The following is a 20,578-nucleotide window of genomic DNA, read 5'->3' as shown; positions in this document are numbered from 1 at the left end:
CAGGCTTTGCTATTCTGTGCTTTCAGAAGGTATTGTTAGGTCAGCAAAGCCATCAATTAGGCTGTCTGAAGTTTTATCACCAGCACAGCAGCAATAAGTGCTGGCCCAGAAAGAACTTCTGCTCTTCTGCAACTCCTGCAGTTTAAGCCTGTAAAGTCAAGGGTCATTTGGAGGTCAGTGCCAGCTGGGGGCGACCTTTTCAACCAAGAGTGGGACACCCAGGGCAGAGAGCATAAGGCAACTTCCAACCATAAACCCGGGCACCTTTCAACTTGACAGAACGAGGGAATTGCAGGTACATGTGTTTAATATTAGGCCTCAAATAACTTCTTCTCCAATCAGGTACCATGGCTAAAGCAGCGTCCTCATCATCTGAACATTAGGCAAAGCCCATTATTCAGCAAGGAAAGCCTGGATTTAATTTTGTGGGTAATCCAAAAATAAGTGCTTGCATATTTCCCCATTAAGTTAATACATAACAAACCACAGCAGATAATATTGTGCAAACTAACCTCAGTAAAACATAAAAAATAAAATAAAATTCATTTGCATAGTTAAGGTCATTTTCTATCATTCATGAGACAAACTTGTTTTTATCTCTATCTTCTGTGTTTTAAGAACACTTTAGTAGCTGTGCTCTGCTTTGACCAGCAGTTTGCAGTTTAGGCTCTGATTTAGAGACCCTTAAGAAGTGCTAATTAAGTTAAACATCAGATCTGAATCCCCTTCTAAAATCCTAAACATGCCTATTGTCCAAAGTAGCTTCTTTGTTCTGTGCACTGGCTAAACTTCTGATTTAGCTCTAGCTAAATTAACAGGAATTTCAGTATGTTGGAGATAACACTCATAATATCTCAACACTAATAGTCACTAGGTAGCTAGAGCTGTACAATTTGGATACATATAATTTTAAATGAATTCATTTTTTCCCAAAGATTTTTTCCCCATTTTACAGAAACAGATTTTTTGGAAAACAGTTCCTACAATATTAGTGAAAATTCTATCCAACAGATAACATACATTCCCCAAAGACTGCACAGGGATAGTCTTGTTAGGTTCATATGTCAAAGACATTGTGTATAACGTAAATACACTCTGATTGTAAAAAATGTCCTGCTTTATAATTAATCAGAGGCAAACAGCAAGCATTAAAGGCTTTTATAACTTACTCCTCTAAATACTAATGATTTCTATTAATCAGACAATAATCATAATATTACACTGTGACTTACAACATACTTCTGCTCTCCAAGACAGAAGTCTTTGATAGAACTTAATTTGCTTAGTTGCTTTCCAGTAACATGGCCATGCTGACTAAATGGGGACTGACCTGAGCCTTCTGCAGTCAGCATGCCTGTTATTAGCTGAAGCTAACGCCAACAGAGATTAGTAGAAAAGCCTGATAAGTCTGTTTTCTCTCCTATGAGCTTCTATTAGAGTATGCAGATGGCAAGGTTCAAGGAATGAAACAAGCACGTACTGTATTTGGGTGGGTAACACACAACAGATTTTTTCCACTTTGAGCCTTGCTGACCCTTGCTTTCTTCAACCTAGCCACTGGTAAGGTAAATTAAATTGCTTTTTCAGTTTTTATTCCAGGCCCAACCACTTTTTATTATTTACATCTGGTGGTCCTCTTATTTATGTGCCTTTCCACTTCCTTACAACACTCCCTTACTCACAGGACTGCAATGCATTATGGTTCTTCATTCTCAGCAGGAGAACGCTACACTGTCTTCAAACAAATAATTAACGGGAAAGGTTAAAGGGGTTCACTGAAAGGTCATATCTTTGGGTAGTCACCAGAATGTATACATTAATTAAAATAGGGGCATCCCCTAAAGCTTTTTTTCTTCCAAGGGGGTTTACACAACAATGCAGAAAACTCAGACAATTCATAATCTGTTGGTCAAAGAGACACAAAGCTGGGTTTTTAAAGAACACGATCAACTTAAGACCTTTTATTAGGACCAAACCCAATGACACATAACCAGTCTAAGTCAATTCATTTCACAGGTTGTCTGATGGGAGCGTTAGGAGAGGATTTTGAAATTCTATACAATTTTGGTGCATTTTGTAAATGCAGCAGCTACTAACTTTCAAAAAAAGAGAAGCAAGCAGGCTTATTTCTTTAAACGTAGAGAATCTTAGGCTCTGGGTAAATAGCTAATTGATTCAACAGATGTTTTGTGAGGAAACAGTGGAAGCCCTAGTTCAGTAGTTCTCAATGTGCATAGAAGGACAAGACACCTTGAAAGAGGAACACAGAGATCCAGGGATGATCTTTCGGCAGACAGAATACAAGACATTTTCCCTTCCAGCAGCAACAGAGTTTTGCAGCCTCAAAAAATGCTCTTTTAACCAAGTAAGTTTCTGAGAGGCATGAATTACAAGGCACTTCTGGTCACAGCAGATTCTCCTAATCCCTGCTTGGTTTTAGTAACAAGTCTAAGATATTGTGTTCTACTTATTTTTACAATATCAGAAGAAGTCCTTTTAAAGAGAAAGGCAGACTAAAAATACCACAAATAGGAGGTAAAATTAGTACTGAACAAGATGGGAGCAAGATAGCTAGTGGGGAAGGTGAGATGCTGAAGGGCATAGAGCTTCCCACTGAGATCAAAAGTGATGGTACTTCTGGTCATCAGAGAGAAGGGAACTGAATTGTGTTATGTGCATTTATGTCCTTGTGTTGATCTGAAATAGCAGCTATAAGTTTTCTTACCCCCAAGGTTGTTCTGAGTCAAAAAGGTTTGAGTGAACTTCAAGCAACATGCAGATTTCCACTTTATGCCTCTTTCAAAGAAAGGTAATTAGGAGGGCTGCTTGACACAGAAGTCAGCTTAGAAAACCTGGTGACTGGGTGGCTCCAAGTGCTTTCCTGGCTCAGTCAGATCTAGCCACAGTGATCTGTGCTTTAGTTACTTCTATGCTGGACCATTTCAATGTGCTTTACTTGGGGTTACCACTGAAGAGTGGTTTGAGGCTTTACATTGCAAGACTTTACTTTGAATTAGACTCGGATATTTGTTTCAGGCTCTGATGTGCTGGTATCTCTTTGTTTCTAAAATTAATCTTGGCTTAGCATTATGTAGCACCTATAGTTCCTAAGTGTAGTCTTCATTGGAAGCCCAAAATAAAGTAGGATTTAGAGTTCACTAAGCTTGCTGGGGGGTAAAATGGCAATGACTGGGGAAGGAAATGGCAAACCATCCTTTATTGAGTCTGCCAAGAAAATGCTAGAGGGCGTCACCCCAAGGGTCAGACATGACTTGGTGCTTGCACAGGGGATACCTTTACCTTTACGGCATGAGTAACAGAAATGAGGTTTCCATATTCCAGTCAAAGCTAGGAAAATATATTCTGGGCCATATTCAATATCTGAGAATCCAGGAATATGGTTGAGTCCAGAAGCACCTTCAAACCTGATTTTCAAGAAAAATATGCTCCCTTCCAAGATAATTTTCACTCTTTCCAGTTGGCCCCACAGTAGTATCATTTTATTTACACTGAGAATAAAATTATTCACCCTTATCCAATCGAATTCATTACAGAATTTGGGCACACATTCAGAACCTGTGCAGACATATCTGGAGAACATGAAAAGATGAAACAGTTGAGTGTCGCCTGCATATTGATAACAATGACAACTCTGGATGTCTTTTACTCTGGAAAGCCATATAAATGGTAAACAAAATCTTAGCCATTAGTAGAACTAATATTTGGGAAAAGCCCGGGTGGGTGGAGTGTGTCCGAGGCGCGGAAAGTGTCCAGACTTGATTTCCGGCTGCCTGGACATGTTTCGCAGGCCAATCAGGGTGTGGTCAGCAAAGCTAGCTGCACCCTGATAGGGAAAGCCTCTGGAGGTCCTGCCCACACACAGCTGCGGTAGATGCTCCGTTAAGGCCAGAAATGGGGCCTGGTCACCCTCTGTGGGCCAATAAGGCTGTGGTCAGTTTTGCTGGCCATGCCCTGATTGGGCCAGCCCCTGGAGGGCCCTCCCTCCCTAGGCAGCCATGTGGCTCTTTGTGACCCTCGCCGCACACAATCCTGGTTGCTAGGGGGAGTGCATCTTTGCCACTCTGTGCAGCACTAACCTCGCCCTGGCCTCACCTGCACCCCGCAGTCCCTGCCACAGCCACAGCCACCTTCTCTATTGCAGACACCGGACGCCAACCCTAATCTCAGGGCACCAGGATGCCTCTGACCAATGGTAGGCCACCATTTCGTGCCCTGCTCTGGTGCCTGTTGCATTCTTTGATGCAATGGGCTTTGTGGCTAGCAGGAGATAAAACTGATCATTGAGGAACTTCTTAAAACAGTTCCCATTGGGTGGAGAAGTAATCTCCCAAAATAAACTTCTAGAAGTCTGAAATATATTCAAGAAAGTCATGTAAAGGCATTCTGCATGGTACTGGCTGCGCTGGGCCACTGGCAGTGAGTTGCAGCAGAGCAGCATGCTCCACCGATTCTTGTGTCCCCATGGGGGACATATTCTGGTGGCAGAGCAACCCTGCAGGGGACACATTCCACCTTCCTGGGAAAAAAAGCCCCATTTGGTCCCATGGCACTGCAAAACATTGCCGAGCCAAATGGGGCATTTTTTGCCCCCTCCAAGCCTCCCTTGGATGGGGAGCAGCCAGGCCAAGACCCAGCTCCTCACGTCCAGACAGGCCTCCACCGGTCTAGGCCCTGTTGGCCCCCAGAGTGCTTAAGAAAATGCAGAAAATATCCACATTCCCTTAAAATGGGGCAATGGTGGTCGAATGCATTCCAGGCCCAGGAGGATACCAGTCCAGTGGCAATGTCATATGGAAGCATGTGCACCCTCTCGAACTTTTCTGCTTGTGCACAATCAGCCCAAGAGGTCTTGGAGAACTAGTAGCATAGCACTCTTCCTGAGCATCCAGTTTTCTTGTTTTGGTTTCTCTGGTGAATGATATTGAACTAGAGACAAGTATGAACCATATGACCATGTTGGTTTTGCTGGTACTTCCAGCAGTTTTTGACAGAGTAGATCACCAGATAGCTTAGACCATATGCAGGAGCTGGGAATTAGAGGCACTGCTTTCCAATAATTTCCATTCCTTTGAACATGCTTTTGGGTACCAAATGTTTCTCCCAGTGTGGGTTGTCCTGCAGGTTACTATAAGGCAGAGGTTCTCAACCTTCCTAATGCTGCGACCCTTTAATACAGTTCCTCATGTTGTGATGACCCCAACCATAAAATTATACAAGTGTTTTTTACAGAAATTAAACTGAAACTGAACAATGGCATTCATGACTGTATATAAATTGTTTCCCCCCCCCAGGGTTTCTCAGTTCAGTTCTGCCTCTTGTCCCAACATGCCACTCTTGCTCTTTTCTGTTGCTCCAGACAGATGAATGCTCTATCTCGATCAACCCCGCAAGGCTGTTGTGTGGATGGTGCCCCCCCAGCTAAGCTGCTTGCTCTGCCATGACCCCTATGAAAGGGTTGTTCAACTCCCAAAGGAGCCATGACTCCCAGATTGAGAACCACTGCTATAAGGGCTTATCTTGGCAAACCTTCTATTTAACTTGAACACATTTACTAGGACAGATCATCCAGAAGTTTGGCATGCCATGCCATCAGTATGTTGAGAACATATAAAAACAAACATATATTACATCCAGTTGTATGACTGTTCCAAGCATCTTGCACATGATGTCTACAGGTGACCTTAGACTGGAGAATCTTCCCTTGCCAATCATCTATCTGCTTAAAGTGTATTTCTCCCCCAGAAACCAAGAAAATTCCCATTATCAGGATAACTTCCATAGCTCTGTGAATCAAAATAGGATGGTGATCCCTGACTCCCATGAGAAGTGTGCCTGGCCACAACCAGAGCCAGGGCCTTTTAGAACCTGACCCCTAACTGGTAGAATGAGCTCCTGAAAGAATTTAGGACCCAGGGCCTGCAAGATGGAGTTCTTCCACCAGGTGTTTGGTTGAGGCCAGCACAGGGAGGATCTGCTGGATCCCTCGTTCAAACACCCTCCCTGAGGCATTGGGTCAAAGGGTCCATTGAGTCTGTTGGGGGGTGGGGCTATGGGTTTACAGGAATTTTATGGGAATATGGGGATATTACTGTATTTTATGCTTTAAACCACTGTAAACTGGTTGGACCAAGAGTGGTGGCCAATTAATATAATAATAAAAAATAAAATAATAAAAATAGGGGACTATTATATAAAATAGAGATTCAGCAGTAATGTAGTAAAAAAGGAACTGGAACCATTTATCAATGGCCTAATGGTCAATATAGTGGTTTTTAGGATAATAATAATTGTGATAATTGTAAACAGATAATTAAAAAAAATCTAGACTCCAACTGGATTATAAAAAATCACCACTGGTGTGCTAACAGATTTAAGACTTTTAAACATCACACACTGAGAATCTTGGTCTCTAAGGTGCTAATGAATTTGCATCTAGCTATTCCGCTGTAGACCAAACCAGCTATCCTTTGAAACTCTCTCATATAACTTTGAGTATCCATGTAAAATAAGCTGGACCAAAAACTGTCTTTTATCATTTCAGATATCTTTTTTGGTCACTATGTTCTCACACTACAAGGAATATTTGAAAATTAATATTTTGTTCTGATATAGTACAAGTTGAAACAAGCTCAACAGAGTTACTGTTCATAGACCACTGAATAGACTTCAAATTATTGTGACGAACTTCTGTCAGTGGGTTACATTCTCATCAGCTACTCAAAAGTGAAATTTTCTGAATTTCTATTGTCCTTATTTATCTGGATCCTTTGGAGATATTTATTTCCTAGCATGAAAAATAACACTGTGATGAAAAAAAGAGAGAAGGGAGAATATTATTTTGTTCTTGTATAGTTGTGTGTGAAAATGGTGATAATTCATTCACAATATGTAAGAAACATTTTTTTCCTTAGATTTTCTTCCAGCTCACTGTATGGCACTGACATTTTCAATAGAGGGCTGGCATGCTTTATGCATACAAAACAAATCCAAATTTGTTCACTTTTAATGGAAAAATTCATCTTTGGCCAAATGACATTTCAAAATTTGGAGTGTACATATGACATGGGTCCTGCTGAGAACTTTAATCATTTTCAATTTGAATAGAATCCATTTTTATTAAAAAGTCATTCTATTTTTGAGCAAAACACTTATGATAAAATCTTGCATGGTCACAGCGTATGAAGAGAGTGCTGTAACAATGTATTTTAAAAATACTTTCCCATGAGTAATCTCATTACTTCCCAGATCTTGTCTCCATTCCTAGTAGAAATCCTAAAAAAAGGCAGCTACATGAATGCAGGCTTTCATTTTATTATAAACATGTTTTTCACAAGTATACCAGGTTGACTTCAAACAGGCACCACACACTGGCATCCATATGTATTTCACATATGTATGTAAGTATGCTAGAGGCTGAAGACTCTAAAGATTATGAATACAAGGAGCTGCCTTATACTGAGCCAGACCATTTGTCTACCAAGGTCAATATAATCTGTTCTGAGGATTTTCAGGGTTTTAGGCAGAGGTCTTTCATATCCCCAACTACAGGATCATAGTTGCTAGATATGCTGGGTTTGAACCTGAGACCTAGTACATGCACAGTAAATTATCAACTTCTGAACCACAACTTCTTTCTTGAAATAATCCATTTCATACCTTTAAACATTTTTCAAGAAAATACCAGCTGAATGGTAGATTATCACCTTAATAACAGCACTAAAATATTGCTCATGGAACTTGGATCCATTAGGAATTGACTATATTGTTTTATGCAAGAGGGGGCAAAAGAGAAAGAATTGGTTGACATTTAGCATATTCTAAATAAAGGTCCAAAGAGATTTCAAAACCTAGCGAATTAAAACAATATTTTGGATTTCAATTAAATACCTGAATTTTGTCCTTTCTGCTCTGAAAACCACTTGTTTCTGCACTGATACTGGAATATCTCTCAGCATACACTATGCCAGTAAAACATTGAATATCACACCAAACATCAAACATTTACTTAGAACTCAACATTCCTCTTTAAATATCCAAATTTTAAATGGATATCGATTTCTATCAACACTACCAAAATTTATACACATCTCCCTCTAAGCAAGCTTCATTTCAACTCTGTTTTTTCTTCCTGTCCTGCAATGTCCACCCATAAACACAAGATCACAAGGTTTACAGTGACCCTTGCCAATATATATACCAGAAAGCCATGAGATGGAGCCAAACTATAGTGTTCTGATTGCAGCAAACGCCTGGGACAAATGAATCAATTCCTGGAAACATAATGGGAAGCTCAAACATATGCACATTCCCTTGGAAGTAAATCATGCTCAGTTCAATGGAATTTATGCTTATGTAAGTGTAGCTTTAGCATCTCAGATTTATAGGGAGAATGTATGTGATGCTGTTTAATATTCTGTCACAAACAAACCAATCTTAAAACAAACACTGATCATAAGTTGTCTAGTAATAATATCCACTGGTATTCAGTAAGCTATTTGAATTTACAGGTGCTTCCTCATTTGTTATTTTCCCATTTTTTAAAAAAAAATTAAAATAGCTGCAAGACTGAATGGTACCAATCCATTTTGCATTACAAAATTTATAATGGATAATGGAATAATCCATTACCCTGGATTATAAATATACAGTGGATCCCCACAGTGAATGAATAACCTGTTACAGAAATAAATAAATCTCCTAATATTATGTACAATAAAGAATAGCTGCTATCCAAATACACTGATAGGCACAGATTTTCATTATAAGCTTTCGAGAATTTTTAACCTACGAAGAAAATTATTTTTTATTTCCCCTGGAATTCTGAATGGTAATAAACACTGTTCTGTGAATGTAATCACATCTGATGCCACATAACAAAACATCTCAGCAGGTCATGATTTCCAAAGTAATGTCTGCTGCTTTTCCATAATGCTATAAGATTATTCATGTGCAGTTATTTATCATACTGTAAGAGAGATCTTTCATAGGTACTTGAAAGGAAGGGAGGAGACAAACAGACAGACTTCCTTAGCTATTCATATCTTAAAGATAAAATGCCAAGTCAATAGACATAAGTCGTAGTCTATTGCCTCATCTCGCATTTGATTTATTACAGATGGGAATCAACTAGAAACTGAATTACTTCGAAAGTTTTACGGCTGACGTTAAAATTCCAGGTCTGTATACATACATTTTATAGAGGCACTAAGTACAGCTTTGGCAAATTTGAAGCCTCTTATTTTGGGGTTATGTGCACTGGAATAACCACATGGTACATAAAATAGAAACATCTCAGATCATTTTTAAAACTGACTATTAAATCCTTTGTTTTTTTTCATTGGAGTGTAATTTTTTTTTACCAAATCTACTATTTCTGTAGCATTTTAACAGGCTGTCAATGATGCACATCCCCAACTAGTTAATATTAACTTTTGTAAATGTACAATTACAAAGGGACATTTATTTGCAAAGTTAATTTGTTTGCTTTTTAAATCTTTATTACATTATTTGATGAAATCTACCAGTTCACTCAGTGGAAACTAAGCTTACTAATAACTTTCCCCAAATGTAGAAAGATGTTTAGGAATAATCTGCTAGATATATTTGAAGAGATCAAGGTGCATTTGCGTGTCCTGTTCTATGGGTATGTCTGATTAGCTTGTCATCTACCCTGAAGAAGATGTAGCCTGATTCTCCTATGCTGTATAGCAGGCCAGCTGTTAGCTGTCTGTCAAGCACCTAAAGTGGACAAGTAGTCCAGGAGCGAAAATGTCACTCCTTTGATCTGGCAAGGAGCAGCTGCTGATTTATAGAGTAGGACTTTGTTCTTCCGTTCTATTTTACTTTCTTTCCTAAGGCAGAACCACAAAATCCAGTAGAAAAAAAAATGTGCCGTTCTCTGCAACATCAACAAGCTCTGACAACTGCAACAGGGTTTTTCTTGGCCCTAACAAAGCTCTCAGGCATCTCCTTTGACACTCACCTTCCCCCCCCCCCCTTCTTCTTTTTGCAATGCGGTAGTTATTGTTTAATTCAGCTTCTGTAAATGGAATGGACTGTGGCCAGCAAGCCTGAGGCATAAACACACCTGTATGAAAGAAGCCTTATTGTAGCAACCATCTACAACCAACCTGCACATGCACTGCTGGTTCTTGAGTTCAGAAGTTATGCTCCATTTTCTTGACAGAAAATTTTGCCCTAAGTGAATGACTTTTTTTTTTGTATCTGCTGTCCTCTCTTGACCATGCTTGTACTTTTTGTCATGGCTATTAACATCTTCAAATCTGACTGCAAAAGGATTACAACATGGAAACACATAATGTTTTAGCTGCCTCTATGCTCAGCAGACCTCATGAAATTTGAAAAGAACATCCCATGCTTTAAATATTCACAGCCAACACAAACATATAGAACTCTGTATTGGAAACTTCACAGCACTAATGTCTCTTTAGAGACATGATTGTTATATTAGCTGCCACAAGCAAGTAACAACTTGGGAATGATTTATTAAGAATTATTAGAATTACAGGTAACCTTAAGCAGTAGGTTTTAATACAATCAAAATAATATGTAGTGCTTAACTTGGCTTGGTTCTTTACATAACTAAAGCATCTGATCATAAAGGACCAGACCAGCTTAGGCTTTAAACATCTCCCTCAGCAGTTCTCCAGGGTCTCAAAGGACTTGCACTTTCAATAGAGATGCTGGAGACTGAGCCTAGGACCTTCTACGGCCAGCAGTTGCGCCATAGCTCAATCGCTTAAGAAGCAGATTCTCCTTTATGGCCCATTATGCACTGAGTGGAAGGTCCGCAATCGGGGTGGAATGGCAGCGGCTAAAATCACCAATTATGCACACTGCAGGCGGCAAACGGGCGCAGAGTCAACGCATGCCATCGAAAAAGCCGCGTTAGCAAGATGCGGAATTAAGTGGAGCTTCTTGGGACCAGGGCGCAACCAGAAGCAGCTCTAGAGTAGCCATGTGCATAATCAGATACTCTGGGTTTTGCCGCCGTTGCATTCCGTCCTATGTGTAAGCGGTTTGCTTTGCTTCTTCCTCCTTCGCGTTCTCCATGCCGCCGTTTCATCAGCCATGCATAATAGGTCTGATGCGAAATGTTTGTGTCTACCACAGAATTTATAAAATTTTAGCTTGAGAAATTTGACTTTAAATATTTTTTATTGTCCTCTCTTAATTTTATAACTTGAACAAAATCTTTCTGGTTCATACACTATCAACTCTATCAACAGTTCATGGATAACGACACTCATGACCATTCCAGAGCCTTGCAGGCATAGAGATTGTCACATGGATTTTTGTATATAAACTTTTCAGTTTGCTTAGTTGGAGGACAGTACTGAATGTGTTAACCCTTTCATTAAAGTGAAAAGACATCACAGAAAGTAGCACTGCAGAGTCCATGTAGTGGTTAAAGTACTGATCTGGGAAAACACAGGCTCTAATCGCCACTCAGCTATAGAAAATGACTGGGAAGCCTTGGACCAGTCACTCTCACAGAGGTACAAGGATAAAAGGGAGGTTAGAAGATCCATGAGCTCCTCAGAGAAGAGCAGGATAAAATATTGTGAAAATTTAATATGCAAATTGTGGCCTCTTTAATAGGGGAGGAGCATTTGAACAGCTTCATGAATTCTGCAATTTTCTTTATGTCCTTTTGTTGTTGTTGTTAGGTGCGAAGTCGTGTCCGACCCATCGCGACCCCATGGACAATGATCCTCCAGGCCTTCCTGTTCTCTACCATTCCCCAGAGTCCATTTAAGTTTGCACCTACTGCTTCAGTGACTCCATCCAGCCACCTCTTATGTCCTTTAAGCAAACCTAAAACTGCAGAAGTAACGAATTACTTACCTTCTTCTATGTCTATTAATGCTTATGTCTTTAAGACTCTTTGTGTATTTAACCAAATCCTTTCATCTCTTTTAAAATCACTTTGGGTGGCTTTCAGTAGTCTTGACTTTTTCTGTTTTGTAGCCATCAAGCCGAAGCCAACTTATGGCAATCTTCAAGGCCAGAGACATTTCAAGGTTGTTTGCCATTGTCTGCCTCTGCATAGTTACCCTGGATTGCCTTGGTGAACTTCCATCCAAATACTAACCAGGGCTGATCCTGTTTAGCATTTGAAATCTGATGATAGCAAGCTAGCCTTGACCATACAGCTCAGTCCTGCCTAGACCATACTGAATAAATCTAATAGGATTTCCTGGATTTTACCACCCAAAACAAATGCAGAGTATGAAGTATACCGTCTCAGTACAATTTAGGAAATCTTGTCTGTAATGTAAATGGAGTAGGTAGCCGTGGGCAAGCTATTTTTTTGGTTTAGTGTCTCATCTGCAGTACAGAAGTTTTTAATATTAACCTTATTTATTAATTTATTTTAAGTATCTCAATATGACAGTGTACTAGAATTGCACTCAAAACTGACTTCAACATTTTAAAAGTAAAAGTTGCCTATCTGTTCTATATAACCTGAGCTAACTAGCTAGCTAAATAAATAAATAAAATTAAATATATGTTTCATTTTGATATTAATAGTAAAAACTGTACCAAAATATAGAAAATTATATTGACTGGGAGCCAGAAAAATTGTGAATGAGCTTTGTGTGCTTGAAATGGAGGAGGGGCTTATAGGCCTTTTCATTGCCATGCTGTATGGCATTTGCTTTTAAAACAGAGAAAAGTTTGTGATATACCATAAGAGTCAATTAAAAAATCCATGGGGGTTGTACAGAAGTCTGCTGTGATAATACAATCCAGACAGTTGTTTGTTGCCAAAAATTGGACCTGGACCACAAAAAGATATATGATTTTTTATAAATAGGTAATATATTTGTTGTTTTTATGTGCGGTCGTGTCCGACCCATCGCGACCCCATGGACAATGATCCTCCAGGCCTTCCTGTCCTCTACCATTCCCCGGAGTCCATTTAAGTTAGCTGATGTATAAGCAGGGTCATATCTAGATGTACATTCACATGACATATAATTATACTTTTCAAACCTCCATTTATCTGACCTGATGTGATTATGCTTCGACTTTTGGAGCCACTAATTGATAAGTATGATTAAAACTGGACTGAGGTAATGGACAATGTATGTTCATGTAGTAGTTCATTTCTTTCCAAAGTTAAAGCATATACATATTTTACCTGAGCTAAGCTGATGCAATCAACAAAATATAATGGATACAATACATTTAAAAGGCAAAAGAATGAATGATTTATTAAGTTAAAAGCTTTAAAAAACCCTTTATGTATGTAAAAGTTAGATCAATTGGCAAAGGAGGATTTGTTTCCACTTCTGAATCTACAGCAGTTGTTATACTTCCTGTACTTTTCAATACAACTATATTATTATCCACAAAAAATTTAGCATCATCGTAATCGTAAAATATATATTTTATATCTTTATAAATCATACAAGGCTTAGCAGATGCCAGTGATGCCATATCTGCTTTAATCCTAGTAAATTCTAGCCAAAGAAGCCTAGCATGTGGAGTTTATCACATTTCTGAAATATTCACTAAATACTTCTGCTCTTTGATTCCTTAGAATGTGAAGCCAATGAAAAACTGGTTAACTGATAAAAGAAAAACAAGCATCCTTAAATGTATTTTGACTAGGGTTGGAGTAAATGAAGGAATTGAGCTAGCAGAATCAGACCCTGCTATTTTTTTTTGGGGGGGGGGATACTGTAGGGATACTTTCTTATCCTTGTCTTTATTATTACGGTACAGGCCAGTAGTCAAATTACAAAGTACATAAAAACATCAGGCATTTACAAAGTACATAAAAGAATCATTGATAACTAAAATAGTATAAAATTTGAAAGTGGGTAGATAGATGGAGACTCCCATTTGGGTTAACAAAAGGGGATAGATCTAGAAAGCCAAGAAAATTCTCTACCTAATCAAGCGGGGAGTTAGCTCTGAAGAGTTAAGAGATTCCTGGTCTAGTGTGGTTAAAAACTGCCTTTAGAGATCTTCAGGTAAAAGTAAGGACTGGTGTCTCAGGACAAGGAGTTTTGATATTGATAAGTGTACCAGTCTTCTGGTAACCAAAGGAGTTAGAGCTTACTCAAATGAAACTTGTGGGGCTGTTTGGACATGCTGTGACAGGGCTGGACTGTCAGAATTCTTCAGGAAAGGAAAAAATAGCATAATCTCAAAAAAAGAAAGAAAAATGGAGGGGATAGCTTGCCACTAAGGGAGGGAAGCAGACTGGGGTGTCATATTTTATTTATTTATTCATTTATTTACTTAGATTCTTATTTCCTGCCACTCCTGTAAGTGGCTTGTGGCAGGCTACAGATCTTCCATAAATTAAAACCCCAGTAAAACCCCATTAAAATATCAAAACAGGACATAAAAATTACAACATATGAATAAGAAAACACAGCTGTTATAATCCCCCCTAACAACATCCAATAGGAGAAGAGGTAAGAGGGGAGTCATAACCCCTGCCATAGATGACCCTGGCGTACTGCTGCTTAGCACCAAAGGGGCATACCAGAAACCACAAGCAAATGGGAATGAACCTCATGTGTCTGTTACATTATTGAAATGTACAGAAATATAAAACTGCCCAATGCCTAACATTTAAATTGTTGTTGATTTTTTAAAAGGAAGAAACACAGTAGAAATGTGTTTGTAGATGCCCAAGAGACTAATTTCTAATATATTTGTCAATTCTATTTCACAAGTTTTAAGTCCATCAGTATAAAATGACAATGTGTAAAACATTTATTTTCATGAGTGCACCACTTACTGGGAGAGCCTGTTAGTCAAAACAATACACATAATGTTTGCTATAGAAATTGCATGCAACCTCTCACAGAAAATTTGCTTCTCAGACCTTTGAGGTGTTGGGTACCTTGTTAAAATCAGGCCCCTCATGGTGACTATCACATTAATAAACATGTCCTCTTTTCTGTATGTCCTCATATTTAGATTTAATCACAGAGGCCTAAGGTAAGGGACCCTCAGATATGTGGGTTCCAGACTGCAAAGGGCCTTAAAGGTTAATACCAGAACCTTGAACCAGATTCGACCACATAGTAAATGTGTAGCTATTTACTCATTATTTACATCAACATTACAAATTGGAGGGTGGAGATCACTGACTCTGGGCATTACTTTCTTCTCTTTTTCTAAATGGCTAATCAGTATTGTCAGAATTAAGACTGCCATTCATCCATTGAACACAGATCTTCATGTACAGTGTGGTGAACTGGGGGTAAATGCAATCTACTGGTTGCCACCTTTAGTTCTTCACATGCCCCCTGTCCTGATGTTTCCTGGTTGCTGCCCCTAATAATACCCTCTTTTTTTTTTTAAACCAGGAGGAGTCTTACCCACTTCTGAGAAAATATAAGTTGTATTTATTTGTGTTTATTTATTTTTCCTTTGGCCTGATAACTCAGCTGGCAGTGGGATGGCAGTGGGATCAGTTAAACGCAGTGGCCCCCAACCTTTTTATCACCAGGGACCAGTCAACGCTTGACAATTTTACTGAGGCCTGGGGGAGGAAGTCTTTTGCCGGGGGACATCGCCGCCACCTGAGCCCCTGTTCTGCTTGCTTTCCCACCTGCACCCCTGACTTCCTGCCACCCATTGGGGGGCACTGTCAGCAGCAGCTGCACAGTGCCACCCCGAGGGGGAGCCCCAGCCATTGGAGAGCACCAAAGATGAGCTGGCGGCAGAGTGGCGCGGCAGCCCCCGAGGCAGCAGCCAGAGAGGAGGACAAGGAGGAGCCGTGGCCCAGTATCAACTGATCCACGGACCGGTCCCAGTCTCTGGACCAGGGGTTGGGGACAGCTGAGTTAAAGGACTCCTGAAGCGGATACTTTCTTGATTTAGTCACTCAACAAAATAACAGAAGCACTAGGTCAAAAAATCAACAACCGTTGATTTATTAAACTACAAAAAATATATACCCAGAATTAAAAGGGGGTTACACGAACGGCTAGAGCAACAATTATAACCATTACCTCGGAGAAAGAAAACCTGGCTCCTGAACCCTTTCTTTCTCTTTTCCTCCTCAGTCCAGGAAGGTTAACTATTTTTTCCTCTCACTGCAAAGCAGAGCTAACTTTTCCTCAGAGAGCCTTGACAACTGCCAAACCTCTCCTTCAGAGATTTTTTTTTAAGCCATCACATGACTGTGGAACAGAAACTATTTAAAGAAACAGGAACCTTTTAAAAATAACCCCCATAGGTTTAACATAACTCACAACCAGATTAAAGTTGGAGGGGGGATCCACTACACACATCACTGAGTGAGCAAGTTGCATCTCTGAGATCTTCCTGTTCCAACCCTGACAGGCAGAGCTAAACATCAAAAATGTTAGTGCTACAACAAATTTGTCCATCACTAAAGGGACATACTTCTTTTAGTTTTGCTGCATCAACCCTCTGGAATTGGAATTTGAAGGGCTAAGTGGGACTTTTAAGGACTATTTTGCAAAGCTAGAATGCAGTTGAGGCAAGCATTCACCAGTAGTAGAGAGAAACCCTGAACAATTCACCTTACAAAAAAGATATATCAAAAACTGCCTGGTGGCAGCTCAGACACAGAACAGGATAAAAATACACTAATGTTACATGACAGATTATTATTCATTTTAAACAATTAAGTATACATTAATATGTGTTACAATCTTCGCAATAACACAAGGAAGTTTAATGGATATTCCTCAATGGCCATCTATCATTTACTGTAGCAATTCTCAACTCTTGGTACAAAGCACATAAGAACAAAACCAGTGTTTACTTAGAACAGTTTTAAACACTACTTGGCCCCAAAATTCCCTAGAAAAGGTCAGCATGGGTGAAGGGCTTGGTTTCTATAAGCAATCCTGTCATTCAGGCAAACAGCAGTGATTCACTCACAGGAGGGAAAAAATGGCTCTATTGTTGGACTTATTGACTCCAGGGAGGACTGCTGCTCTATTATTACCATAGAGTGCTCACAACCTGAGCTCTGTGTTGGTCCACTTAAAATTACTATTTGCTGTGAAGGATTGGCAAAGCAATTCTTAAAATGATGGGGTGAAAGTAGGAGAAGCTCCATCAGGAGCTTTTCTTTTCCTTTAAGGAGGAGTGAGCAGAACATGAGCCTGACCCATTTATTACCTTTTGTTCAGTTGTCTTTATTAACATATTAACTGACTAGATTGCTTTTAGAAATAAATGCATTTCATTAGGTAATTATATCACAATAGCCTCTTATTAGGAAGAAAGCAATATTCAACCCAAACACTTAAAATAATACATACAACCTGATGGATACAGTATATACACTATGGCACTATACTACATAGTACAGTACAGACATGCACAAGAGCCTGTAAATGTAAGAGCATTTGTGCAAATTACAGACCCGAGGGAGATTTTACTTATTTGAGGCTTTTTACTGTTTTTTTAAAGAAATAAACAAAACACATTTAATTAACCAGATGCCAACATTATTTTCTTGTAACCGTTTCCTACTTTTGGTTAATATCCATGCCTTACTGATTCTGTATAATTGCTCATAGGCAGTGATGATGTTTTAAAACATAATGGCTTGCGATTGAGCAAAAGCAGTAGAAGTGGTATCCCTACAGAGTTTTCTTCTAAATTATTTATTCTCTCAACATTTTCATATAAAGGCAGTTTTAAACTCAACCAAACAAACCAAACTGCACAATAAAGAGAAAAGGGGAAGGGAATACATAACAATTCTTTTAGAATACTGGGGAGAGGGGGAGTAGGTAGCTTTGTTGGCCCTTAGCAAAATCAAATACTGAAGTCTTTTATGGAAAACAATCAAAATTGCACAGTATGTAAGCTTTTGAGTTTTCTAAGGCTGTTCATCAGGCTACATGTTTAAAAAATGAACAAGTTGTTGTTGGTGGTGGTGGTGGTGGTGGGGATGATCTCTCAGATCAGATCTCTGAGGCCTCTGCATCAACATCTTGTATAGTATGCTGCACAGGATATGCATGCATAGGATGCAGGCAAATTACTCTACACAGGATACTAATGAAGAGGCCTTTGAATTGTGGGATGTTGTGATGTAAAGAGATGCAAGAATGATGCATAATGGTGGAGTGAAGAATTAGATTAATTTAATGTCTAATTTCTTTAGATATGTTGTTTGTAACTTGTCTTGACTCTTATTTGATCACTATAGCTAATTATCATTCCATAGTTTGATGTTCCAAGTACTATATGATATTAACTTTGTCTGATTAAAAAATCAGAGCCTTAGAGATTTTGCTGTCCCCATTCCCAGCTGCCTTGAAAAAAATCTTTGTTGGTCTTAAAGGTGTTGTGCTACTTCAGACCAACATGGTTTTCCATTGAACCAACCCTCTGGGTTGTGTTGTATCATTTTGGATTGGTCCTAATACATGGCTTTTGTCTCTGGACTTAGAACACTGGCATTTAGAAAGACAAAACAAGAAAACATAATTTGTTTCCTGTTATCTTCTCATGAGGCTTGCAATGAGACAGCAATAAAGCTAAATAGGGCTATGTCACCTTAGTTATATGGATTTAATCATCAGTGTTTTACCTCTCTGCATCACCTGTCACATCTTAAAAATAAAATAATATAAACTTTATTTTCCTTCTCCAAGTTTGCTTATTGTCTTTGAAAGCCCTTCCCTACAAAAGCATTAGCTGTCAAGAGGGTGTAAATGAAAAGTCAATATGGGGGCTGTTATGTCATATTACAACCCTAAGGCTACAGAACTGCATTTGCTGAGTTTTCAGGGTAGCTTTTGTTTTTGCAGCTTTAGTATTGTGCGTTGTGTCTGAACACCTGTCTTTGCTATGAGTCGTACAGTGACTTTTTATATTACAAATAAATTCAAGAGAAAAGGTCACAAGTTGTTTCTTTTTTTAGCTGATTAATTCTGAAGTTTTTCCTTCACAAGTTAGAAGATTTAAAATTGATCATAAAATATTGAATATGCATACATTTTCTTTCTTTGTGTGTATATACATGTGTATGTAGAAGCTAGAACATCAACGGTTTTCATAAGCTTTTATTCTTTTTGAGATGCTGACCTTAATGTGTCCAGAATGAGTGTATATATGTTTGTGTGTGTGTTTTGGCCCTTTCATACAATGCAGTAAGAACCCATGGACTTTCTCAGATATGTACACATTCAGACTTGCATTTGTAGAATTCTAGTAATTTTGGAGAGGGTTTTTTATTATAAAACTCAAGAAACAAATTGTTTAATAACCTTTTATTTTTTCAGATCATGGCTTCCCATGTGGGAAGTGGCATGGTATAACCCGATCCTGTTAGCTCTCGGAAGCTAAGCAAGGTCAGTACTTGGAACGGGGACCACCAAGGAAGGCTCTACAGAGGAAGGCAACAGCAAACCTTTGGGCTCAACACAAATCTGATGTGACTTGATGGCACTTTACACACACATTTTTCCAGATACGTTTTTTTGCGAGATAATATCTACTAATATATTTTTATTCTTAAAAATTCTGTTCACTCTCACTATTATCAGTTATGCATGGGGCAGAAAGGCCATGCTGGTGGAGGCAGGGCAGCAGGGTGAATCCCCGATTGTGCATGACACTGACACCATCCCAACTGCCTCCCAGCCCTCGCCCAACTCAGCACGCTGGATGGCCTGTAGTAAGCGAATGCAGATACTTCCGCATTCCCTGTGCTGCTGCAGTCACCATCTGTGGCTTTACTGGGCCAGCCCTGTGCATAACGGAAGAGTTGGCCCTTTGGGCCGAGCTCCTCTTCTGACCTACGGTGTCCCTGCAGGGACACCAAATGCCCCTGTCAGCTTCACGGAGCCATGGAGCTGGACGGGTCATTATCCCACCCTCATGATGGTGGGAGAGTGGCATGCCACTCTCCTGCCATTGTGTGGTGGGACCCCATGCCCCCTGCTCTCCCGCACACTTCCAGTGCCAATGCACAGCGCGATGGGCAATTCCAGCCCTGGTGTTGTGCGCTTGCTAAATCGGGGCAATCCACATGCCCTGGGGGATTCTGTCCCCCATGTGTACTCAGGAAGCGATGAGGCATGCCACCCTGCTGCAAGGATCCTGCTGCAGTCTGGGGCAGCCACTGCCATGCAGAATTGGTCTATGTGAAAGCATTTAAAACCTAAAATGAAATATAAAAACCAAGTTTAGACAGAAGACTGTGGGACTAGAACCAAATCCTGCTATGTCATGAAGCTCACTAGGTTTTTGGGCCAGTCTCTCTCCCTTTGCCTAACCTACTTTGCAGGTTGTTATATTCCTTTGTTGGGAATATAAAATAAGGAGAGAACAGGTATTATGTTCTGAGCTTCTTGGAAGGACAGGAAAGCAATGGAACATCAAGAGAATATACACTTTTAGGAAGCCATTCTCCACAGTATGGTTATGGCTATAGTGATTGGGCAACTGTTATCTTTGTTGCAACGTTAGATGTGTCCTTAATGGTAATTATTAGCACAACAGCATACATAATGTGAGATAGAAACGATACTTGTCATGCATAAAGGCAAACAGTCGTCATTTGTTT

General features: G+C 39.5%; 1 protein-coding gene across 6 annotated transcripts in view; it reads right to left on the bottom strand.

Moving 5' to 3' along the window:
• Positions 1 to 20,578, bottom strand: part of MEIS2 (Meis homeobox 2) — a 290,954-nt gene that overhangs the window by 7,318 nt on the left and 263,058 nt on the right. The window lies entirely within an intron of this gene.

The sequence above is a fragment of the Paroedura picta genome, chromosome 2, assembly GCF_049243985.1.
Source record: "Paroedura picta isolate Pp20150507F chromosome 2, Ppicta_v3.0, whole genome shotgun sequence".
NCBI classification, from domain to species: Eukaryota; Metazoa; Chordata; class Lepidosauria; order Squamata; family Gekkonidae; genus Paroedura; species Paroedura picta.
This window is presented reverse-complemented; position numbering and strand designations above follow the sequence as displayed.